The sequence below is a fragment of the Hesperophylax consimilis genome, chromosome 15 (assembly GCF_061612785.1).
Source record: "Hesperophylax consimilis isolate HC1 chromosome 15, BYU_Hcon_1.0, whole genome shotgun sequence".
Classification (NCBI taxonomy): Eukaryota; Metazoa; Arthropoda; class Insecta; order Trichoptera; family Limnephilidae; genus Hesperophylax; species Hesperophylax consimilis.
Genome location: NC_142850.1, coordinates 24,099,750 through 24,127,253, shown reverse-complemented (window position 1 = coordinate 24,127,253; position 27,504 = coordinate 24,099,750). Strand labels below are relative to the sequence as shown.

Genomic DNA, 27,504 nt, shown 5'->3' with positions numbered 1-27,504 from the left:
TTTTCAAGCCGCTTGGGCCGAAAATTGGACAAAATGGCCAGTGGCGGGGAGTGGTGATTTTGCCAGTGGCGTGGGGTAGGCACATTTTATAAAAGTAAACAATTTTTATGAAATTAAATAATATGGTCAACTACGTCCTTTACAAAATAGATATATAAAAATGTAAATGTTCGTTTGTTCAAAATCTTAAATCTCCTAAAGTTCTTCACCGATTGCTTTTAAATTTTGACACAACTTTGCGTTCACATTCGCGTGTGTACCTTTATTATATATATGTCACCTGTGATGGGTAAAAAATGTATTTTTTTCTGTTGGACGTAAAAGCAACACGCGCTATTGTTTCTCTATCTTCACAGACAGACTGAGCCACAGTAACGCGTGGCCTCGGTTGAACAAGAGTTCGCAGTTCCCACTGATCTGCTGCGGTGAGATATGGGTATGCCTTTTCCCAATATTTGGGGAATGTTATCTAGCTATTTGTACAAATTACGGAAAGTTAGGAAGTGCCTGGCTATTCAGATTTCATATATAGGCTGTTAAGGGTCGTACAGCGTACTTGACTTAACTTTAACCAGTGATTCCTGAGATTGTTCCTAAGAGTAAAAATAGTTAATTAAGTTTTAGTCTCCGGTGACTAAAATACTTACTGAGTTTACCGCTCTTTCATTTAGGACTTCAAGGACGAGTAGTTTCACAGAATTTGAACAGTTCACCCAATTTCAAGGTTGATTTTCAAGTTCTGTGAAGGTTCTATTCAAGTTCTGTAATTATTTCAGTTTTGTGAAACAACTGTCAAATAATGATATAATAACAGTACTTGAATAGAACCTTCACAGAACTTGAAAATCGGCTTTTAAATTTGATAAATTTTTCAAATTCTGTGAAATAACCCGTCTTAAGATAATATTTTTTGTTACGTATTATTGTTCTATACTTGAAAAATACGGTCGTATAAAAGTTGTCTCGGAAATGATTCCACCATGGCACAAGCATATTGTAGAGTTTATTGTATGTAAGAATGCTGCCTGCCGCCCCGATAGGCCGCTGAGCCCGAGCTGACAATAAAACATAATTGCTGACGACGTCGGCTGCGGGCTCTGCGCTCTGCTCTCTGCGTGTGCAGACGTCTGAACATAACGAGCGGTCGTTAGGACCACCAGCCATCAGGCATCGGAGCATCAGGGGGAAGCGAACGCCAATTTTGTCAGGCGGACCATTCACTCCGTCCTTTGCGCCGTGCCGAGCCGATTTACTGCCGCAGATCGTCTTGCGTATTTACTAAATAAATCTCATCCGCAATTAATGCTCTTATTGCTCAGGATATTATAAATATTTATCATACCAAGGACGCGTTTTTTTACAGAATGAACAATTCATCAAATTGAAAGTTAATTTTCAAGTTCTGTTTTCATTTCATTCTGAGAAACAAACTGTCCCATGATGAAATAATAACAGAACTTGAAATTTGATTAATTGTTCACGTTCTTTGAAACAACCCGTAATAATTCGGATATTCTCGCTTATACCATCACTGATTGTTGCTTCATTGAAGATATCTTGATGTTTTTAGGGATCCTTTTAACTACCTTACAAATATGAAATACTTTTTTTTATGAAAAGTAATGTAAAAATAAATAAACATGATAAGGAATTACAAAATGTTGTAAAACAAGTAAAGACAGTTAGTAGTAATACATTTTTCGCATGATTGTACTAAAAACAATAAAATAAACTAAGACGATAGAATTATTTCCCAAAATAAAAAATTAAGTTATCAGTTTAGTAAGTTGCATTTTTATATGTTATCAAGTAACAGTTGAAAATGTGTTCATCTCTAGAGGCATTGTGAGGTTTACAGATACAATAATTACGATTAAAGAGTTTTCCGCATGTTTGGATTTCCAGTGTAGTGTTCTAAATAAGTCGTTCCATCTGGTGTTGTGTTCGGGATAACGAAATGCTATCTTTTCTAACAGATGTGATGAATCAACAAGATTATTTACTATTTTGTACAAGAATAGGGCATCAGAAATTTTTCTTCATTTATATAAAGCGGTAGGGTCAAATTGATGATCACTAAAGCGATGCGATATGTGATTGATAAATTTGTATCGAATATTTTCAATACGATCAATGTATGTTTGATATTGAGGATTCCAAACGACTGAGGCAAACCCGAATTGTGACCTTATACATGACATGTATAGTAGAATTAGTGTGTGTGTGTTATAGTGAAAGGCTTTGTAATGCGTATAATAAAGCCCAATTGTTTATAAGCTTTTTCTAAAATATTTTTAATGCGGTCCTATTTTAGAATTTATATTTTAACAGCTCAAGCATGCTTATGCTAAAAAGGCTAAGAAATCAAGTACCGACACTGGCGACTGGGCACGCATCATCGGCCAATGTCCATATTGTTCATCCACTTCTTGATGAAGAGGTTCCCCTGCTACTTCTGCGCTGTAAGGCAAATAAAGTTTAGATTTACTGCGCTTGTCTTTCTCGTCGATTCGGGGATTTGAAGGGCGGCCATGAACCTTCTTGATTACCGCCGAATTACCAGATTTGTCAGTGGATGTGCCCTGCCCATATGTCCATTACCATGTTGGCGAATTCAATGATGTCAACTACTTTTGTTACTTCCTTGTTCATTCGTTTATTATTTTATCTCTTCGGGTAATGTCCAGCATGAATTTCTCCATCCCACGCAGTGTTACTATTTGTAAAAGCGGTATTTGTATAAATATAATAATGTATTAGTATTGATTGAAAGTATAATTTTGCTACTTTTTACACGACTAAGCGTCTGTATCTGCATCTGTACCAATATCATATTCATGTATATATAGATATCTATATGAAGAAGATTAATGTAATCTTTGAATTGGTTCGAATGGAAACTATTATCGGTACAGTATAATATTATGCTGACATAATGTGGCTAACTACATGTAGTCCAGTCAATATAACACAAAAAATACCAATTCCCTGCAAAAGGTCGGGTAGTTTTTAATTTTTGGTATATCGTTTGGGTTGCCACAGCGATGTTAAAACCAAGTTGAAACCCGCTCCCGGTGTTACCCGCTCAGTAAAATTTAGGCATATGTTTTCGTTTTTTCCGTATAGTTAAAAAAATAAAATCACATTTACAGGTTCAACAAATTAGCAATAATATGAGCTCGTTGACTTTTGTATGTCAAAATAATCCTGAGATATAAAATATATTAACCATGGGTAGGGTAGGTAAAAAGAGCCCACACATGAATAGTAATGTATGGGCAGATTTTTTTTTAGTAATATAACTTACCGGTCCATATATCAAAAATTGACTTACTTTAAACCAAGGCTGCCCAACCCCAGGCCCGCGGGCCACAATGTGGCCCGCGAACGAATTATAAGTGGCCCGCGTGAACCATTTTCAAAAAACCCGCCAATCCGCCAATTTGAAAAAGTGTCGCGGGCCCGCGGTAAAACAAACAATGCAGCTTGCGCGCGGTCACCAGTGTTGCCAACGAAGGCGATTTATCGCTATTTAGGCTACTCAGAACGAGAATCAGCGACGAAAAAATCTAACTTGTTGAACTTACTTTTTAAACAAAAATACACCGGTTTTTGATATAATATTTTTTGCGTCCGAAATGGAATCTTGTAGCCACCCCCCCCCCCCCATGGAATTCGAAAAATTGTTGTGGGGAATCACATATGATGTTTTTGGGTGCGCGGAATTTTTTCTCAGCGAAGTTCCGTAACAACCACCCCCCCCCCTCCAAGGATTTCAAATATTTTGTAGGGAGCACTCATTTTGATGTTTTTTGTGGGGAATAATGTTTTATAGAAATTCTCTAACAACCCCCCCCCATTGAAATAGGAACCTGTCAGGTATTCAGTGGCCCGCCAGTGATTCAAAAATCGTCAATTTGGCCCAACTGTTAAAAAGGTTGGGCAGCCTTGCTTTAAACCTAATTATTTTTTACGTACATCCCATAGTTTAAGAGATATTTAAGGCGACATAAGAGTCTAATAACGGGGAATTGCTCGAAGCTCTCATTTTAATTATTTCTGATGAAGGTATTACTAAAATCTCAAATGTTTCTAGAGGGGTCCCTCGGGAAGTTACTAATTCATCGTCTAGAAAAATAAAATCTGGTGCTTAACGAAAATTTTATAGTTGAAAAAGATTTATATAATTTTCAAACCGCTTAACACAAAATATTATAATGGTAAGATCCTGTTTTTATTAATATAAAATATAAATAACTTGCATCAGTAGCGATCCCTCTAGAAACATTTGAGATTTTAGAATAATCCCCACGAAAAGATCGATTTTCTAGACCTTCTAGGGCATAGTCGACTGTAGGTCCGTCCATTTCGCCGGGCGGCGCGCCGAATATTGTTTTTACAACTTACGCCGTTAAGATTCTAACTTTATTTTAGAAATTTGATAGGGCAAATTCAACCGCAGGTCTGTCCAATACACAGGGCCACGCATCGCATATTTTTGTGCACTGCTGCACCACTTACGTCTTTAAGATTCTAGATTTATTTTAGGGTATTGTCTCGTCTTAACATAATTCATAAGATTTGATAATTTTTAAAAAAATCCCCATTTTTTAAGTTTTAGCGGTCATTGTTATACTTACAATATAAGCTCATCTTGTATTCAAAATTTTGTTTCAAAGTATTTGTTTTTTTCTAAATATGTTTTTGCTCTTTTTTTCAACAAAATGTTACTTTCCTAGCTTTTTCATTATAATTTAAATCATTACGATATAAAAAATCTAAATTGGTAAAGGACTTTGTAAAAAAAACGGTTGATTATAAAAACTCTTTAACCCTTTGGCAAAAATGTTGGTTAGCCACGTGTCACTGTGTTGGGATATTTTTAGACATTTAAATTTGAATCCTTGATCCTGCTTTGTTACATACCAATGTGAGTTTACGCATAATTCGTAATAAACATTATGTAAATTTAAGTATTTTATCGTTGTATATTTCTACATTATTTACGCATTGTAGGAATCTTAAATGAATGAATTTATTTCCAACCTCTTACCCACTGTCCGCTGGAGAATGTTTAATCTTCTGTGGGTACTATACTGTACACGTACAATGTGTGGTGTATGCAGTGTACTGGGTGGATGGATGGTTGGTTGGTTGTTGGGTGTTGGGTGTATGTGGAGTCTATAGTCTGTAGCTGTGTATTTATACACAAAAGAGCGGCTCTCGGCGCCAGTCGTGCACGACTCTATTAGAGTAATAACATCGACGGTAGCGATTCGTGCGTGCGTGCGTGTCATTTTTGGTTCGCTGGCAATATTATATAACCTGATATCCTGGCAAGATTTTCCAAGAAGGAAGATAATAATAAATCCTCGGCTTCTCTGGAGAGAGATACGATCTCTTAATCGAGAAACGTATCAATTTTTCTTTCCGAATCCTCGCACCACTAAGAGATTATTCAATACCTACACAGAATCATGTTTGTGTGCAAACAACGGAGGTTGTGTTATCACATTTAACTCCCCCCATACTTATAAACGCGGTATAAATATGACTCGGAGCATGTTAAAAATTTAAAACGGCCTTAAACCAGGTCATAAGGCCGTCTTTCCGATACCAACGTTGAACAGGCGTATAAGAATCTAATTAATTATTGAGGACAATATTAGCCATTCTTAAAAAAAAAAAAAACAGAAAAATTAGAAAAAGATACGGTTGCATTTAGGACTATGTAATCGTGTCTTTTTCTGATTTTACTGTTTTTTTTTAATTTTTGTTTAAGAATCGCTAACATTGTCTTCAATAATTATATATTACAAATTTGAGATTTTACTCATAAAAAATATATCTAATTAGGGTGACGGCCTCCGTGGTCGAGGGTAATGCTATCGATTAGCAAGAGGGGGTCGCGTTTTCAAATTCCGGAGGTACACAAGTAAATATTTTATTTTATGAATTTGTGTTATTTCATTATTTACTCATTTCAAATAATATTCAGTATATTTGCAGCACATTCCAGAGTGTGAGACCACCATTCAGAATTGAAACGTTGCTTGAAATGGCTTTGACCGTGTTTGATGACCAGATAAAAAGACGATTATTTTTATATTTTATGGTATTTTTCTTATCTACCTATCATATTACATTTAGTATCGTAACAATGTCATTATACTCGTTACAAACCCTAATCGCCCGCCAACTTACGAGCTACTAGCACGTATTACCTGCATGAGATCGTACCGAAGTACCGAATAAACACATGTGCAGACAGTATACGTGCTAGTAGCTACGAGTACTACTGCTGCATGTGTCCGCTTTGGGAGTCTCCTGCCTGTCCAGTCCCAGTCCCAGTCCCAGTCCTCCGGGTGTACTAAAGGTGAAGTACCTTCTCTTCATAGTACATAATACTGAGACCGAGTACCTAATACAAGTGTGTCTGGTGGCTCGCCTCCAATACATGCATATCGTGTATTTTTTTATCAGCCACTTATCACTACTTTCTTCATAATCATTATAAGGCCCTGTCCATAAAACTGTAGACTTTTACACGAAACGTGTTTGGTGTGAGTCAGAAGGAGGTTCGATTCCTTGCAGCCCAAAATAAATTTAGGTACATAATTATTCGTCTAGTCAGGTGTGGGAACTAGTAATATTATTGCCGTTTAGTGATAAAATCACCTTGAGAGTGGGTACTTTAAAGTATAATATGTCTGTTTTTTTATTAAATAAGTTTCATAATACTTTCAACCAAAATTATAATAAATGGATGTAGCGAGTAAACTACGGATAATAGTAATAATAGTTGTTCAACTAAAAGTCAAATATGTAATTATATCTAATTAACTAAATAAGTGTTTTTATTTTTTTTTTCTTGATGCGGAGCAATTCCGATAAGATGATGTAATATTAAACACATTTTGGGTTATAAGTTACAAAACTCCATAAAGAAGTGCAGTGAAAAATATTATGGCTTCAAAATGTATTCATATAGATATAGATCAACAAACGCTGATTCTGAATATATTCGTTTTATTATATATTTATTATACATAGAATTTATAAATCCTCATTTAAAAACGAGTAAAATACCATCTCATTTAAACACAGTTTGGTTGGTACGACTAATCTGCTGATTAATTACAACAATTATGAATCTATGGTTTAGCAAAAATTCTTAATTTCTTATGGATATTTTATAACATATGCATTGGCAACTCTGGTCCACATTCACATTTGAACCGATGAAAATATTTTAATGCAGGTTTTGAAACACCGGTAAATTATATTGATTTATTTTTGGGGTATTGTGCCTTGTTGCGCTACCTCCTTCTTTACACATCATATTACACAATAATCACATCTGCCCTGATTATGGAGGCTGCAATGTTGTCCGAAACGTTGGCTAAAGAAGAAGGTAGCGCAACACGGCATAATACCCCAAAAACAAATCACTGTAATTCTTTTGGCCGAACAATCTCAAATCATCCACCGGTAAATTGTTTATCAGGAACTGTCATTGATGCTTTTTTGTACTTTGATTCATGCGATAACATTAGCGACGAGATGCTGACATTTTAAGTAGTGTTCTTCGATGTTAAAAGTGGGTAATCTTAAAAATAAAATAAAAAGGCGTTTCGACTCCCATATAAAATACAGCTGGTTGAAAAAAAAAACATACGCTCTTTGAGACTTGTAACGTCACTAATCACTTCCACAGATTTGATGCATTTTTGGACACCCGAAAAATTAAAACTTTGAAAATTATTTTAACCATTAAAACTAAATATAACAATAAAAAATAAATGCAGGTATTTAAGTTAGAAGTTAGAATTATTTTACAAGCAATAATTATTCGCCTGAAACACTCATCCACATTGAAAAATCTCCTGATAAAAGATACATGACGCCAACGGAACTCGAACCCGTGTCCCTTCGATTTCCGGTCGACAGCTCTGACCACTGAGCTATGGCGGCTTATCTCTTATCTGCGAAATAATTCAATATATACTAGTGTTTCATACAATTACTGCATGTTACATTTTTGTGCTATGCATAAAAAATCTTGTCTTAAACATTAGTTTACCTAAAAAAAAATAATAATAATTAGAAGTTAGAATCGACTTGAAAAAAATGGAATTCAGTTTCTTATTGTAAATACAAAACCGGAAAATCATTTGTTACAACTTACAATCAAATTCGAAGAATTTTAGTTTATTTTACCCCTCATTCATGAGCTTTGTTGATACTTTAATAGTTTTCTTGTCCTTGTCAAGTTCTGTTTTTTCACTGGACACATTTATTTATTAAAACACACACAGTGGTAGATTAGTAACTAATGAGATGACTTCCTAACGCCATATAGGTATCTCGATATTTTACGTAGATATTATATCGCTTTCTAGCCAAGTTTCCTGTATGTGTGCTGAAAAGAATGAAAAGCTAGCGGAAATATGGTTTTATTGAACTGGCAGAATAAAGATGTAGCAGCACATCTCCCGACTGGCGCTATAAAGCAAGCAAACTCCAGTTTTACGGCCGGATCCGCCAGATATGCTGTGTGTACCCAATTTATACTGCATTCATTTATTAAACTCCCTTCCTCACTCAGTCCGGACTCCACACTCCACACTCCACTCTCACGCAACCTACCAAGCCAACCCGCCGTGGGAATGGACCACTATCAATATCATAACGTAATACGGCTCAGATAAGTGACCGGTGCAATCAACTCTGCACTGATCAGATTGCAAACGTTATACGTACGAGTAGTATAAAATATACTAGTAATTATGTGAACACTGAATAGTAAACCTCGTAGTATTTTTCTAATTTTCTCGTATTTAATGAATCTCCTTTGAAATTTCCTCCGAAATCTTAACATTTGTAAGTAGTTACTTAAATACCTACCTACTTAATTATAAACAACAACAAATATTTCATATCATATTTCAAATGACACTCTGAATGAATCTCAATTACAATTCTTTTTTCCGACGTTCTTCAGGACGGTAGGTATCATAATATTGATTATTCCGATTGGACAGCTCGTAATAGAAACCACAATCTTCCGAACTCTAACGGGATAAATAGTGGTATTCAACACGGCCACCATCGTGAACCGGTACCGGAACGCAACAAACTTTAATTTACGCAGATGAAATGCCAAATGGTCGAGTTAAAACAGGAATTCGCTACCCTCAGTCAATTAATACCTTTGTCTGCAAAATAAGACTAGTAATGTTTGTCTACCAGCAAAACTATTAATCAATACGTTTGGTATTATTATTTCAAACAACCCTAGTTAACAATGTACCTGCATTCGTACTGTCCTGTAGTACCAACTGTCGCCGTCATTCCTGAAATGAAAGAAACTACACATCGTTTTCAGTTTCCTTTAATTTAATCCAATAAACCTCACCCCTATCTTCTATTCTCTTCTTCTTCAATTTATTTAAGTTTTCCATAGACATGAAAAAACAGTAGACAGGAACCTGACGGTGAGAACAAACCATGTAGCGAGGTGCGGGAGGTGATGTGGGCGTCACCCTTTCAATGACTGGTCAATAAATGAATTCGACAGTTTTCAGACACCTCGCATTCTATCATCATTATTAAGACTTCGAAAATAAAATCAACTTACGAATTTTACAATAGCGCGCGATTTGCTAGGAGCGGTAATACGCGTTTCCAAATTACAAATCCCACGAAAAAGCTCCGCATGTTTCCATGATCGAATATTTTGTTTTAGTATTTAGTTCGACACTTTTACAAATGATTTATGATTTATTTACCGCAAAAACAAACACGTGATAAAATAAACGTCCATCAAAGGTTTATTTAAGGTTGTCACAAAAAATCTCCTTTCATAAAAATAATACAATAATTATCGGAATAGGAACATGGTGAAATAAGCAATACTAATATAAAATATATACAAAATTTACAAATCGCTATTGTGAAAAAAATTATCTCACTACTATTTACTTACAATTAAAAGACTTCTCTGGTTCCTTATTATTATGGATATCTGGGGAGAAAGTAAAAATAAAAATAAAAACATTGGTGCATAGTCTCAGCACACGTTTTACGGAAAACAAAGGTTTGAAAATCCCATTAATATTTAATAAGTATGTAGGCTAAAAGCTGGAATATTGTGTACCAATGATTTTTAATAAAAAATAACTTTGCAATTGAGGAAAATGAAACACCTAACACTAAAACCATAAAATGGTGGATAATAAAAGAAAATACTATCTTTAAAATAATTTTTATTTATACTAATTACAAAGTCTAAAATATTTTTCTTCGATGACTGTTATTATCATGCGACACAGTAAAAAATGTTTCATTTCTATGAATGAAATATGTACAATTTCTATTAAGACACAATGTTGCAGACGAGCAGCCGTGTGGCAGCTTTGCTGGACTACCTCTTTTTTAACATAACCTATACCCATTAACCACCATGTATTATTATTATTGAATTAAACATTTCTTCTATTTTTAATTAATTTATCTGAATTATTTATTTCACGCGTAATTGAACTACAGTAATACATAGCCGTTACATTATTTAATTGCGCCAACGCGAAGTAGATACTCTCAGTATCGCCCTGGTTGCTTGAAATGGTTCAAGTCGTGTTTAGTATCAGATCTGCTTAACCAGGTACTGGTCATCCTACTACAAGTCACACAACATAGCCGGGAGTGGAATGCTATAGTATTTGATTAAAGTTCGTAAGGCACATCCCTAAACCTCCAGTAATATGAATGTTATTCTATATATTCCCACACAAACCGATGTGACAGTATTAGTCAGCTCTGATCTCTGTAAACAGTCCTTGCGCTGAAAAGTCCCACAACAGGTTGCGCGGCAAACCGTTATCTTACTTTAACTAACATTACTGTGGAAGGTCTCGTTACTGTGATGTTCGCTCGCCGGCAGTCAATATAAAAGTCTAAGGAAGTCTCCGGCTCCAAATTTTTCGTCACGTAGCTTGGTTCCTGGTTCTTTAGGTTCCAGAGGCTGGAGAAGGTCTATCTCATCTGACGTCAGTGAAGTTTTCCTTTGTCAAAGGTACCTTAAACTTTATAAACGTAAATATTTTACGGTTTGCTAAAAGTTGTTTTCTAAATTGGCGAATTTAAAATACCAACCGACCTAAAAATATTGTTGTACTTTTTATATGAATATTTTTTGGTAAAACAAATTCATAATTGGCCTTTTTATTATCATTCATGTGCAAGTTTTATGTACATATTTAGCTGTAATACTTTTATAGGCCAGATAATAAGAATATATCTCACTCACCCCTTCCCCTTGTTAGACTTGTTGTTAGGGGACAGGAGACAGAAGGGATGATAGCCCTGCCCATTCATTAATTCTTTTTGAGGGTTTTTTTTATCGCAATCACTTCAGTGCCACTGTACAGTTATACACGGGCACAGGGGCGCCCGATACATATTGTGAAGCTCGGCTTACTAATAATATAACAAAGGCTTCAAAGCTCTGATTCCGCTCGAGTGGTATTGCGATATCTCCGCTATTTGTCTTTCCGAGAACTCTCCTCTATTCACGGCTTAACATTATATTATTTATGCAATTTTGAGAGTTCTTCATTTGAGTTAGTTCTTTCGTTTTACTAAACGAAAAAGTACTTGTTTCGTTCCCGAGTTTATTTATTCTTTAACCAGTTTTTGTGTTTCATCATGCCAGTTTTTCTAATTGTATTTTTTCTTTGTTTACAGGTAAGAAACTATGCTTCAGATAACTGCAAAACAAAGCTTCCAAGCATACCAGTAAGTTAACTCCGTCTAACTTTCCAGTACCATCAATAAGAGTGATAACAGTATGTACAGGTTTTCCAATAAGAGGTGTTATTTTGATATTCAATCGTAAAAGATCAATGGTTTCGTTGCTTGTGTGGCACGTAGCGCCGTCTTATTGAAAGTAAACGTTGTCCAGATCAATACCATCCAATTCCGGCCATAAATAATCGTTAATTATCTCTCGATAGCGCAATCCATTCACCGTAACTGTTGCTCCAGCCTCATTTTCGAAAAAGTAAGGTCAAATGACTCCGCCGGACCATAAACCGCACCAAACACAGTCACACGTTGAGGATAGAGAGGCTTTTCAACAATAACTCTTGGGTTTTCCGAGCCCCAGATGCGACAATTTTGCTTGTTGACGAAGCCACCGATGTGGAAATGGTCCTCATCACTCAAGATGATTTGCATTTGATTCACTCAAGTGTATTTTAATAATTTCAATGCGTTGTTGAAGCGTGTATCATACCATTTTTATTAATGGCGTAGTTTCTACTTGTCAAATGTCAAAAAATGACAGCTTCAAAAGTAACATCTACCGAAATAGCGGGCTATTCAAAATAACACATCTTATTGGAAAACCCTGTATATTCCAGTCGACAAACGTGTACAATGCATAAAATAAAGTGAGCTGCACAGGTAGAAGTGGGTAGGTAAAGGTATGTATGTACATATGAATATAACGGGGCGCAACTTCCAGGGCCAAGGCTGGCGGCTGGCGGCTGGCGGCTGCTTGGCGGCTGGTGACGTCACGGGATGTGCCGCCGGGAAAGCATTTACATACTACATTATACACGGGCACATAACTCTTCTTTATGCAGTGAGTAGGACGCTATTACACTACCCACGGTGTATTATTATAGCGTCACAGCCTTACAGCCAACTTACAGGTGTGTCCGCCTTCCGAGTCTAGTGTTTATTCTCAATCGAATAATATGTTACTTCGTGTAAGTATTAACTAGCTGACGTGTACCCGGTATTAGTCGATGTCAATGGTTTGGAGTTAAGTTTTGAGCCTTACTCTGACATCCCCGATTTCTACCATTCAAACACTGCTGGCACTAATAAGAACAACCTTCAGCGATATCGGTCGAGTAGTTTTTGAATCTAGGGCACACATTTTTTATTTTTATTTTTTTTTATTGTATTTAAACATTGCACTTTATTTATAAAGAAGAGAAAGAAGATAGCGCCCTTGAGGTGATTTTTCACTATAACGGTGCTGTATACAGGTTGTATCGGCACTTACCCGACAAACTTTAACCAGCTATTCCTTAGCATATTTGGAGTAAAAAATGTTATTGGCACTTTGTTGTCCGGAAACATTTTTTTTCAATTAAAAGCAAAAAAAATAAAAATTTCCACACTACATCACTGTCATTGGCATTGCTTTTCGTGTTCAACAGCTGTTATAAGCAAGTATGTCGAAAAGCGTCTTCGCTCTTTCGCACACACTAAATAATAATAGTTAAAAATGAGACGAATGGTGCCGTGCCATTTCGTTGTGATTGTAAAAGTGCGCCAATATAGGTACACAGGTACATTATTCAACGGAATTCGAATAAAATATTGCCAGATGGGTTTTCAAACTTTGACAAAGGATAAAACAGTGGTGACATGTGGTGAAAATATGACTAGTATTTTTTTTATTAAAAATAACGTTACCGAACAGCAAAGTGGCATTAACATTTTTTACTCCATATATGCTCAGGAATCGCTGGTTAAAATTTGTCGGGTACGTGCCGATACACCCTGTAATTTAGCCAAATATTATTATTATTTTAGATTATTTTTTATTTAGCTTCGTACAAAAACTAAGAGACAGTTGTTTCACAGAATTTGAATAATTTTCATATTTTTTATTTGAGTATATTTAGGAAACAAACAGTTATGCATGTGCATCATCGACCAACAAAGTCTAGACAGGGGTGTGGATGTGAAAAATGACACCAAAACCAAAATTATTGGTTCCAAAAATTGGGCTACGAAAAAATTTATCGAAAAGAAAGCACATTGTGAAGAATTGTTTTATATCTTTTGTTGGTCTGTGAGGACCAAATTTGTCTCCCAAGATATTATCCTTTCGAAGCGAGACGACGGAATCATATGGGGAGTTTGATTATAAAACGACTCGTTGGTTGACCGAATTATTCAACCGAATTTATACAACACGCCATATCTAAAGTTAATATATATATATATATATATAAATAATAATATATAAATATTAATATATATATATATATATATATATATATATATATATATATATATATCGATGATGTGAATTAATATTGCATTTAAGATGTTGAATATAAAATAAACCAGTTAAGTTCCATTTACATTTTTTTTTGTGCTCACAGTTTCTACTACAATGAAAGTAGACATTTAGGTTAGAAGTGAAAAAATTTTAATGATAAGGATAGACCAATAATAAAAAAGAATTGTTTTGGTTTATTTTAAGGATAATTTTGATTTAAAAAAAATTAAGGATATAGTGGAAAATATTGATATCTCTTAGTTAATTTTAAGTTTTGCAGATACGTCTGATTAAAGAGTTCTGTGAAAGTTTTATTGAAGTTCTGTTATTATTTCAGTTTTGTGAAACAATTGACCAATAATGATATAATAATCACAACTTGAATAAAATCTTTACGGAACTTGAAAATGAACTTAGAAATTTGTTGAATTGTTAAAATTCTGTGAAACAGGTGATCCTTAGTGTTTTCTATTAAATCCAGTTCAGTAGCAGCAACCCGATAACATTTTATAAAGTTAGTTTTGAAGGAATCTCGGCCTTGGATTAACAGTTTCCTTATTAAGAATTCTATTGAGATTCTATGATGATTCATCTCTTGTCTTCCATGTAGTTGCTTTACCATTGTTACAATATCCAACAAATACCTAGTCAACACAACTCTTTGTATTACTTACATTTATATTTATTTAATGCATTATTTAACCACCGGGGGGCGTAAATAAATAAAATAAAATAAATTGGGGTGATAGGCTTTTGTCTAAAGTAATATTAAATAGTTCCACATCCTCTACCTATTGTTTTTATTCATACGTTTTATTTTTTATGTGACACTTCTCAAGAGCGCACCATGTCTGTACAGAGTAAATACAGGGGAACTATATCGCTACCCGATTGGGCAGCGATGTGACGTGGTTTAAGGTAGGTAGGGGCTGTGGAAAGGATTTATAAATGCGGGTCTTGTACTTAATTAACTTTTTATCCCTTTAGACTCAGACCCATTCAATTATAACACTTTTTGATTGGCTCGAACGCGAGATCGTCCAGTTACATTATATTTCCCGGGACACCCAGAACGGATCGGGCACATTCCGCGCATGTTTCGCATTCCATAACAGAGATATGTGAATTTAGAAGAGAACAAAACCCAATTCGTTCGTCTGGGGAACCCCACCGTATTGTAGTAATGTACTGAAACCGTCAGCGTCCGTCGCTTTGTGTCATTGTGTTCCACAATACAATGTTATATAAGTCGAGTGAGCCAGCTGTCAGAATCCAGAATACATAATGTGACTCATGTATGTACTTGCTTGATATACTTTGCGATAACGGTGCGAGAGAGGGAGTTGCACGTCACCAGACGACCTTGCCCCTCCCCCCTTCATTCCCGCCCCCTTCTCGCAGACGTCCTTCCGCAAAACATAATGAAATGTTAAAATGAACACAACACTGCATACCTACATAAAAAGGTCACTATTAGCCGTTTCATAATCATTATTACGTATGTATCGATTTGTAGTGATTCGTGACCTTGTTTATTCTGATATGCTCTTTTATTTGCATTTAGGTATTTAGAATCTTTATCGCGCGATCTACGATTATTTAATTATCTTTTTTAATAATGTTTGTTTATTACAAAAATACGAGGCAACTGTATATTTTTATCGTTCGACGTTTTGAGTTGCAATGTAAATAAACTAGGTTTATAACAGTGTTCCGCAAAGTGTGCTCCGCGGCACGCTGGTGTGCCGTGGCCATTTGTAAGTGTGCCGCGAGTCCCGCGTCACTTCTCACAAAGTGCTCTGTAAATCGGTCTTTACTTTTCTGTGCGGCGCGGCGGCGGGAGGTGGCGTGGGTGGGACTCGATCGCTGCGAAGTGGCCGTGTGCTACGCCGCTACGCTACATTATCACGTGTGCTACACTACATAAGTGGGGTGCTATTGCTACATTATCACGTGATTGCGCACGAGCTATCGGGGTGCATGCGCGTGACAACATAACATTACGAATTCATGGAGCTTAAAACTGATCGGACACTAAAATTAAAATTTTCTGAAACAGAGTTAGCACATTTTTGGCTCCACGTAAATAATGAGTATCCACTGCTGTCAAAGCGAGCTATTGCAATTCTATTACCATTTGCCACGACCTATTTATGCGAATTGGGGTTTTCAACTCTCACGATAAAGTCAAAAAAAAAAGAGAACGCCTGAGGACGATCGACGAAGAGATGCGAGCAGCGTTATCAACGATTGTTCCAAATTTTGATCGTCTGTGTTCAGTTAAACAGGCTCACATTTCGCATTAAACATCTTTTCATGTTATATTGATTTTAATAATAAATATTAATAAAATATTCTTTTTGGTAAATTTTGGTTCGGAGTGGCCACGCTTATAACGAATAATTTATAGAAAAAAACTTTAGATATGCCGTAATTACTATAAAAGGAAACTTTTTGGCTTGGTGGCGGCGGAAAAAGATGCATTTTAATTATCAATTGCGTAAAATTAAAATTCACTTCTCGAACCGATTCGGTGACAGTTCGCGGTCATTCTGTCACTGTTATGTGATAAATATCAATCATAATTACACAAACCCGGCTAGACAAACCCTGCTTTGCCAAACAAACCATTCAAAACCTGAGATGTTTTTTTCATTATGATGTCATACAGCTTTCGTAGTTTAACCTCAAAGTTCGCCGTTATTCGTAATAAGCCTAGCCAATCCTATCCAAAATTTACCTTGTTTTTTTTTCTTTGGTGTACCGTTAAAATTTCTTGATTAGTTAGGTGTACCGTGAACATAAAAAGTTTGCGGAACACTGGTTTATAATGTAGGTATGTATATAAGGGCAGTTAGTATGCCTGGGTCAGTACCATACCGACTGGGCCGCACTGTACGCACACCCACCTTCCCTTATCTGATAACCCTTTTTTATTGGGTCATCGACACACCTTTGATTCACGACATGAAATTAAAATATCTCTATTATTTACTGTTATTGTATTTAATTTGTTGACTTTAAAAATTTAATAACAAACAAATTTAATAATTTTATCATTATCTGTTATTATTTACTATCAAGTTTTGCAAGTATTCTATTTTTTTATTATTGTTTTAATTGTAGCTGTTTTTGCGTTCAAAACCGATATTAAACAGTGGTTAGGTCATTTAAACACAATAACAATAAAACATGGGGTAGGTAAAAATTAAAATCGTATAAATTAGTTGTCTCAGTGTGTCATAACACTCATAACCATAGTTTGATAATAGCCTTCAACGCAGAAACAACTAAATAAATTAGAAATTAATAACTTTAGTCCGCCTAAGCACAGGTCACCCTAGTGAGGTAATACAATTTACTATATTCACTTTTATATTTTGGATGTACAATGTTTAAATACTCGCCATAATAATAATAAAACAAAAAATAAGAAAAAACACCCAATAATAAAAACTAAAATCTTTGTAGAACTAAATATGTAATATCATTTTTTAATTCGATAATTTAAAAAACTCTTATTGTCTGTAAATTACACATGAGTCCCTACTGCCCGGGGCCGGTATGGTATCCTCCCTATGGCACATGGAGTAGGTATGCAATGAGGCTATGAAGTCGGTAGAGGAAGGAGATGGGGCAGAGGAAAGTTGGGAAATTGGCTATACAAATCTATTCTTTTCTTAAGAAAAACAAATATTCCCGGGTTACCAATAACCTGACAATGTTTGGAATTCTTTTACTCCCATCACTCAACAAGATTAAAGCCATTTCAGGCATTTTTCCAACTATGATTGGTGATATTTCACCAATGAGATACTGAGAGTATCATATAGATTATGTGCGGCACGCTTCAGCTTTCATTGGCATGCTGGTCAAATCCTTGATGTCTATCTAATTTTGACCTCGTCTTCATGGTGTTCTTCTTCCAGAGATGTTCCCCTCCACCTCCAAGATCAGTATTGGAAACCACGGTGAATGATATTGACAATACTTAAGTACCACTTGCGTTTAGTCGAGCCGGGGTGATGTAAGGGTATGTTGTGCTACAAGGTGCAGCGTTGGGTATTATCTTTTCCCAACAGGTTGTCGTTAATGTTCCGGGTGAATTGGTATGGGGCACGAGACACGAGTTTAACAAACTCTCCCGGATCTCTCAGTGTATATGTGTATGTCTACAATATTATTTATATATATGTATACCACAAGCCCGAACGAATATAGCAATAATAATAACGTAACATGAATGAATGGGCTGTGACTGTGTGGGTAACCGGCACCCCCCATTCATTAGGTCGGGTATATACATGGTACTTAGGTGGATACTAGGTACCTGCTTACAAAAGGGTCTCTATTATATAATGCTGTTCTTATTATATTTGGATGTATTGGATTCCAATTCTTTTGTAATTATAAAAAAAAACATCAACGGCGTATAAGAAAAAAAATACCGCAAAAATAACCCGCAAGAATTAGGATGTGAATTCAAAACAACATGCAACGATAGATTGCATCATTGATTTGGACCGTTTAGAAGCATTAAGTTTAGGACAGAAGAATCATAATACAGTTAGAGTTACATTGCACAGCGATTACCGCAGACGTGATGTGATGTACCGAATGACTCAACTCGCAAAGGCTGAAACCGCAACTAGTGAATTTACATTCCAGTTACACGATATGGAGTAAACAAGTGGTAATTGAAATAGGATTAGTTGATTGCTCGGTTGGTTGGTTGGTGGGTTGGTACTGTGGGTACTTCTCACCGTGAGCGCATTCCGACACTTGACATATCGGAAGGTGAAATTCCCTTTCTCGGCTTTAGTCCGTGAAACAGGTTTGTCTTGTTTCACTGTCACTGAAAGTTGAAGGGCATCCACAATGTACATACATATATTGCAACTAGTTACCGTAATGAGTAATGACATTACGCAAAAACTCACTGGCTTACTCTCCAGCGTCATTTCGTGGTCTCCGTCTCTAATAATAACAATAATTTTTGGATGATTTGTATAGCGCCGTTTTTGTGTAAAATCACCTCAAGGGCGCTGTACAAATATATTATACATTTCTACAATAATCTATGTTATTACTAACTATATATGGAGATAATATACAGTACCATACTTACCTGGTAGGTCACTTAAGAGTAACACTTAATTAACTAATTTTTTGCTAGCGAAATTTAGATACAGGATTTAGGACATAATTGGAAAATTTGATATAATTGGATTTTCTCTCAGGAACGGTACATTTAATTTAAAGCTTTGACAGTTTAGACCTGAATTCTGTTGGACTTGTTATGGATCTTAGTTCCGGAGGAAGTTTATTCCAAGCCTTCGGCCCAGATGATCCGAAAGCACTGTCACCAAACTTAGTTTTTGGCTTGCGCTTAGGTTCCATCAGTCTGCCTACAGCTGATGGTGTTGCTGATCTAAGAGTGGACTTCCTCAAACCAGTGTTTTCCGGGACTAAATAACGTGATTAACTGTATACAAATAATAAACTTGTAATTTTTTTTTGCATCTTATTCCCAATTTCTAAGGACTTCTAGCTGAAAAATGCTGATACGTATAGTGGACTAGGTAGGGATGGATACTCACTAATGGGGATACCATAGTTCCATTCCGCGATGTTTGTAACTTTTGTGCGGCATCAAATAAAAATAAAACGATGCTGGAATTTGACTGGACCGTCCCTTCACCTCACTTTCGCCTTATACATTCGCAATCGTTATGTTAGTAAAGATCATGTCGGAACATGCAGAAACTGTCTCCTTCCAATAGCATCCTGACAATTGACGTCATCTAATTCGAAAGCTCAATGTTCAGATTGACGTAGATCAGCGAATAGTTGACTGTAACGAGTAGCAAGTGACTGTAATACATACTGATACTACATGATGTACCTCATCTCATCCCATTGACTAGTCACTAGAGACTAGAGCACGGAGATGAACAAACGGATAAGCCCGCCATCCGAACAGCTGATGAATGATCTGTACAGGGTACACAAAGAGGTGGTGGGTACGTGTTTATAGACGGAGACGAGACGGAAGTGCAGCGCGGGGGCAATGAACCGGGAAACCTTTATCCCGTCATGTTATTAGGAGCTCACTACCGCTTCTGGCGCCCGTGGCCTACATACACACACACACCACCGCCCGTGTCTTTGTAGTAGTGGAGAGCAGACTCCCATATTTGAAGGTACATACATACAAATAAAAATGTGTGAGTGAAGTAGTATATAGGCGGCGACCTTGCGGAATTCCCTTTTGCTCCCCCTCGCACCCCACGCCACCCCGGCCCGGCCCCGGCCCGGCCCCGGCCCGAACACCACCGTGTCGACAAGTCTATGGATAACAAACCTTTTTACTTTTTTCTACCCAAATCATTCCGCCTCCGGTGATTCTTTTGAACCGTGTAAATATTTACATCTTGGCTACATCGACTTGTTCCTTATGTGTTGCTTTGTATGTAGGATCACCCAGCACGTGTGTTATGTGTAACCTTGCTATGTCACACGATGTGTAAACGAATGTTGTTATTACCCAGTTGCGGATATCTGTTACACGGTTATGCTAACGTTATGTTATAAGAAACTAGTCCCAGAACCAGTAGGTACATAATCTAATTGAGGCGCGGCGATATCTGGGTACCTAATGAGAATGAGTAAAGACTCTTAGTTTCCCGTCTCCGCCGGTTTCCAACACCCGCCGTTTAGGATCAGCTCTCTTTCCGAGGTTAGTACTTTGTGGGTGTATATACGTATATACATAGTTGTGGTACTTACTTAGGAGATAAAGTAATGTCTGCCCCCCAGAGGAGATGAGGGGGTGGGTAGGCAGGGGGATTGATTTGCAACTCTGCCTTGACTTTGAAAGTGAGATTGCAAAGTTTTGAACGTCCCTTCGCCTCGCTTCCCCTTCTGCTGACGTTGTGTGACGTCACTCGTGTCCTTAGTAAGCTTTTGTCTGAGAACTAACGGTACCGGAACATGATTGAATGGAATTACCGCCCTTTGTTTTATATGGGCTGTATCTTATCTTCACGTGGGCTGGTCTTGACTGTGAATAAGGCTTATTGCCAGGTTTGAACATTGTTTGTCAAGGCCTCCACAAGATGCAGTAGAATTGGAGTAACTTAATTTCAGAAAAAAATTACACGGGATAAAATGTACCTTTAGAATCCCTATTTTCTCAAGAAAAAATTATAATCTTAGAAAATCGTCCACTCCACTCTACCTAACACTACTTTCAATTGCATTTAAATTCATTTTTGACTACGCTAAGCAAGCAGTTAGTATAAACATGAGGTTTCTTTTCACATAGTAAGAGTCATGTACGTAAGCATCTCGTTTCTTATATGGCGCGAATACATTTACGAGCCGAAACGCGAGACGAGCCTCGAATTATGGGAAAGGAATGAAGCAACAGCAAATGGCGTGAAACGCCGCTTGCGGTTGCTCCGCTCCTTTAATTCCCAAATTGTGCTGAATTTTTTTTACTGATAACTGAAAATAGAGCAAGTAGTGTGTTCTGTAAATGTGCGCACATTATAAAAGTAGTTATAACACCCGTAAAGTATGGAAGTGCTTCCTTTTGCTTTCCGCGAATCCGAGGCGTCCCGCGTCCCCGGCAACGTCAGCGGCAGTGACGTCACCGTGCATATCCACCACACACGTGACACTTCATCCGATACTCTGGTGACGCGGACCGATTCCGTTATAACATACATACATACATACCTACATTATTATACACGACCGCACTCTTGTGTGTATAGCCGAGATGGATGAAGCCCTCGCCCGCTATTATATCCGGGCGGGTGTATTTGTGTAACGGCGAATCCACATCCACGTGGAGATCTTCCTTCATATCATATTCATTATTCATGGTCAGTCTTGTCTTGCCGAAAGAAATAAGAATTGGGTCAGGTCGGGAAGAAATATCGGTTACGTCTCCTAAGGCGCCGCCTCAACTGGACTTACGTTTCGTTCCTCAACTTGATTTCGAAATTCGTTCAGAATCAAAACGTTGCTTGAAATGGCTTTAGCCGTGTCTGGTAGCCAGATCTTAATAGCCGCCTTCCTCTTCCTCATCTCCTTTCCCCCTCCATACCCTTCAGTCTCTCAACATACCCGTAATGGGACGATATTCACATTAAGAAGAACGGAAGTTCTTAACTTGTTTTAAATGACATAATGTGTTAATAAAAAATTGGAAACCAATCAAAACAACCAATGTATTGGTTCTCATTTATACTGGTGGTATGATATTGCACAATGATTTGATCAAAACCTACTACGAGTTACCTATCTTACTACTACGACCCTACCTAATTGTTTAATAGTAATAAATGTTGAAGTGTTTTTCACGTGTGAGATTAATGCTTTACTTTCGACCTTGCCCCAGGTCAGTAATATTCGTCTGGGCCCGACTCCCTCCTCCCTCCCCCCTCCCCCCACCCCATTAAACCCTTAATGGCCACTCTAATTGCGGGATTTGGGGGATATCCCCAAAGATCATTTCACTACTACCTTCCCAACTTCCAACCCATGAGGGACCCTCGTCACCTTATATACGTTAGTGCCTGCCTAGTACCTACCTAGCAGGTTCCTACCCGAGACATTACTGGCCTCCTATATAATAGCCCGTTCGACTAATTTGCCCCGTTTAACCTCAATTTATTTATGAATTAGACAGATTTCACTACCGTCTCGAGCTTATCTGTCATCGGGGATGGGATTATCAGATTAACTACTACTTTCGCAGAAGATGGATTGCTTAAAAGGTACCCATATATAATGTAATGAGTCAACAACTGTCGATAATTAGAAGAGGGTAGGTGTATTTTACATAATATATCTATACTTGAAATAAAACATCAACCTCTAGTACAAGGAAATAATAATGTTTGTTTATAGGTAGGTGTATACACAATATACCCCTAAATCTCCTAGAAAAATACATTTCATAAATAATAATAATAAAAGACATTTCACAGCAATTTTTTTTTGTGAAACATCATCACAAGAACGCTTTATGGCCCATCTTTATCAGCATAACGAGCTCTCTTCTACATTGTGAGTGAGGTGGAAGATAATGAGATCCACAGAAGTATTGTATATAATGATTTACCTTAATGAGTTTCTGCACAGTCCTCACCCACATTGCTTGAATAACCTCTTAGTTTTTGTACAATCAATCATAATGCTAACATATCTCGTTTTGCAAAAAATATATATATATATTTGGCGGTCTCTTTCTGTTTGTAGCTGTTGCGTTCTTGTTTTGTGAACATTTTAAAGAGAAATTATGGAATCATTTTTGGCTTGCATGCACAACGCACACATTCTCAAATCGTTTTGTGATGTTGCAAAAGTTGGTGATGTTTGTTTGTTGCAGTAGTGATGATTGATTGGCTGATGTAGATAAGATTTAGGTTTTGGACTCTGGTTTGCTGGTTTGGTTGGCTGGCAAGGAAGGTGTGGTAGGACTGTAAGGCTGTAGGCATGCGGCAACCCTTCCTTGTGCCTCGCCTCGCCTGCAGTCTGCAATGGCGGATGTAAGACTGGTCTGTATCCTGTATCTCCCCGCGCTGCCTGTTTTGCTGCCTATCTGAACTCAAGATGCTGATTTCGTTTGCTATAAAATACTGCAATAACATTTTAAGTTATAAGAAATCAGTCTCAAATTGCCTTGTCCTCACTCTCATTATTTTGATGCTACTGACAAGATTTAAAAAAAGGATTAATTCCATTAATCACTTTTTGAATGAATACGAACACCTATCGCTAACAATTATTCAGTGTGTCGTATTTCGGTAACGATCAATGAAATGGTAAAAGTAAATATAATGCTTTCAATAGTCCAGTGGTAACGCATTGGACTGCCATTCCGAAGGTCGCGGGTTCGAACCCGGCGTGCGCAAATAAATTTTATTTGATTAATTTGTGTTATTTCACAGTTAATTAATTAAAAATAATATATAGTATATTTGCGGCACGTTCCAGAGTGGAAGATACTACCAGTATCGCCCTGGTGTAAGACCACCATTCAGAATTGAAACGTTGCTCCAAATGGCTTTAGCCGTGTTTAGTGACTAGATCTGAATAGCCAGGTACTTCCCCACCTTCCTCTTTCCCTTCCCCACTTACCTTCAGCCTCACAACATCCCCCAATTGGGGATGCCATAGTCTCACTGGCTCCAGACGGGAGCAGTTGGGACTCTTGTGAGGTATTCACTATAAAAAAAAAATAAAAAAATAAATAAATCGACTCGGGCCGGGCTCTTTGATCCTATCAAAACATTGGATGATAAAGAAACAGTAAGTACCTACGTATTTATAATTCGAAATGAATTTACAAAGTTCCTGCTTAGGTACCTATATAGGTACCTACCGACTCGCTTAAAACTTCACCCGTTGAATAATAATAATAGCGATGAGTCACTTTTGAAATTCTACAATCGGTAGTAACGAAGATAAGTACCTACCTAGTATAGGTAGTACATAATTCATTCATTCAGAAACGATAGCCACCTAACGATCCGTTTATTTACTCATTACATACAATATAATATGTACAATACAAATTATGCCCGATCCGATCCGGACGAGGAGCAGTCGCAGAGTTAGGCCGCGGCTCCGGGCACGGCGGGCCGGCGGCCGACTCGCGGCGCCCGCTGTGCCCTCCTAGGTACAGAGAGCTACACAGGTCGGCCGGCTGTGGCGAACGTTCGCTCGCGTGGAGCGCGCTGTCCCGGCTCGCTACCGCCACAGCTCGCATATCCAACTGATAAATAAATGATTAAATCCGTTCTCGCAGCGACCCGACTCCCGAGTAATAAAATTTAAATAAAATACATTCTAGTCGTATGAATTAATTAAAGAATTTAGGAAAGCATTTTGATGGTTGTAAAAGTAGTAATACTTGGTTTGGTGTGTTTGAGAGTTGTGGCGGTGTTGCGGTTGGTTAGTTGGTTGCGGGGCGCGTGTTGTGTGCGCCGCTAGCGCTGTGTAGAGAAATCGGCCGCGGCAGTTGCGAGGCGGCTGGCGGCGCTGACGTAATTCCCTCTCTCGCCCTACTCTGTACTCCTATCCGTGGTCGGTACTCTGCTGCTAGCTGCTAGTGCTCGCTGCTCGGTCTCTGTTCTGTTTATCACCGCCGCTCGCCCGCTGTCCGCTGACGTGTGACTGTGTGTACTAACTAACTTCTATAGTGCGAACTGTGCTTCCTTTCCTTGGTGCTTTCTCGATGAAGTTCTGTGACAGTTGCCAGTTGCCAGTTCTTCCTCATGCCCCATCCATGACATCGAGTGGTGAATATTTAAGTTCTGTGCTTTGATTCCTCGCATTTATATCTTCTTGAGAAGCAAGAGTGAACTTCGTACAGCTGAATCAACACAAACTCAATAGTAAGTGACCAAATCGTTTGACATTTGATTGTTTTCCGTTATGTTTTTTTTTCAAACAGCTTTTCTCAACAAACCGGGCTAGTATTTTTCGGCTTCGTGACTCACACTAAAAGTATTCTTTCGAAATGTTACTTCACGTTCTTATGAGGCTGCTTTGTTTCATACCTAACAGTATATTGTGTTACATTCCGAAAGAAGTCTGGAAATTCCTATGTGTCACGATAGCCAAGAACATTTGTGTATTTTGTATAGATAGTCACCAACAGTTCAATAGATCTACTAGAAAATACAGTACACCCTCGAATCTGTACAATTTTATAACTTAAACGTACAAATACCGTTGGTTAAGGAGATGAGCCGAAAGAAAGCGGGAAAGATACTTATTTGGCTGTCCTGATATGGTGAACTTATAATATTACTAAACGAATTCAATTTCTTGACAAAGAAAACTAAGACCATCCAATAATGTTTGAGAAAAGATTTTTCATTTTCAGTTAAACCATTTAGTGCAATAAGAATTGTCAAAAACTCACATTGTTTGCAGCTAATCAAAATTAATTGTAAACAATGCGCTAATTCCCATACAATATGTACGGTCGGGTGGTAAAGTGATTGTAAACAAATGACCCAGAAACGGTTATACATGTTGATGTTATATAACTCCAGATAATAAATATAGAGTAATAGGTAAACGACAAGTACGAACATAAAGACAGCTGTTTTTGTATACACACATAGTACCTACATGTAGACACATTATAATCTCACTCGCACCACTAAACAACACACGCGACTGTAAAAATCAATCTGCCATAAATAATAAAAGCACGTGCTCCCAGTCTATATATATACCTACCACACATTATAGGTATATGTACCTCGTTATGTTGGTGTAAATATACATAAGCGGGCCTTGACTTGGCACGGTCTGTGTATGTATGTGTGTGTTTTGTGTACCTACCAACCACTATTCATGAATCTTTATTATTTATTCGAGCATTTCATTTCAATAAAGTTTAGGACAAGGAAAGATGTTTACTACAGACGCGCTTATTGAGTACTGACTGCTCCGTGTTTATCAGCAAGCTTGTTTATAGTATTTGATTAACGGAGACCGGGTCATGTCGAATATACATTCATTTATTTACAAGTCACAACGAAAATAAGCATTTCTTTTAGAACTGTTTTTTTTTTATTTTACCGTTTTGCAGCGGGGCACTGTGCAAATTGGAACATTCGGTATCGATATGATGCTTGAAATGGATTTGGCTGTCAGGGTGACTAACTAGAACCGAATAGCAGGGCAATCCCACAAATAGGAAACATCTGGGATCCAGTATTCAGCACAACTCCAACCTGGAGCCCTATTCTATCTCTGGTGGTAATTGGATTGCACTTCTCAGAACCTAGATTTTAGGTGGGAATACCGTGTTCATTCTACCGGTATTTCAGAGGACACTTTCCGTGTGAAACGGGATCGTTTTTACGACTCTTTCTTGCACCCAACAGTTTCTTTAGATGGTTTGCCGGCTTTGTGTTTCCGCTCTTCAAAATGGATCACTTCAAAAACCCGGTTCATTCCTCCCCCAAAATGACCAACCACACAGCATCCTCAGAGATGAAATAGGCCCTAAGGCTCGTCCAGTGCTTATCAGTACGGTACCTATTTTACGGAAAGTGAGCATTCTTATTTACCCGTTAATCTGCAAGGAAAGACAAGTGGGCTTCTATTCCTAAACTGACTATTTCCAAAATCTGAAACGTTAAACGGTAACTTTAAATTTAACGAACTCCAAATAAACATACAATTTACAAGGTATAAACACATTTTTATATTATTTACTTCTTCATTGTCCGTTGTTTTCTACAAAATAGGCTTAGTATTTAAACAAAATTTTAAATACTAAGCCTTTATTTAAATGTAACCAAAAAATAAGGAATTAAGACAGATTTGGAAAAAAAATTGTCCGTGGAATTAGTGCACTAGGGAAAATAATCATC

General features: G+C 37.3%; 1 protein-coding gene across 6 annotated transcripts in view; it reads left to right on the top strand.

Annotated features, from left to right (window-relative positions):
* The window catches only part of osa (trithorax group protein osa), a 241,730-nt gene that overhangs the window by 159,752 nt on the left and 54,474 nt on the right, over positions 1 to 27,504 (top strand). Inside the window, exon 1 of one of the 6 annotated variants that reach the window (XM_089640378.1) lies at positions 25,116 to 25,503. The exons of the other annotated variants lie outside the window; for them this stretch is intronic. The gene's annotated coding sequence lies outside the window, so the exon portion shown is untranslated. Of the gene's footprint in view, positions 1 to 25,115; positions 25,504 to 27,504 lie in introns of those variants that run through there. 6 annotated transcript variants of the gene reach the window in all.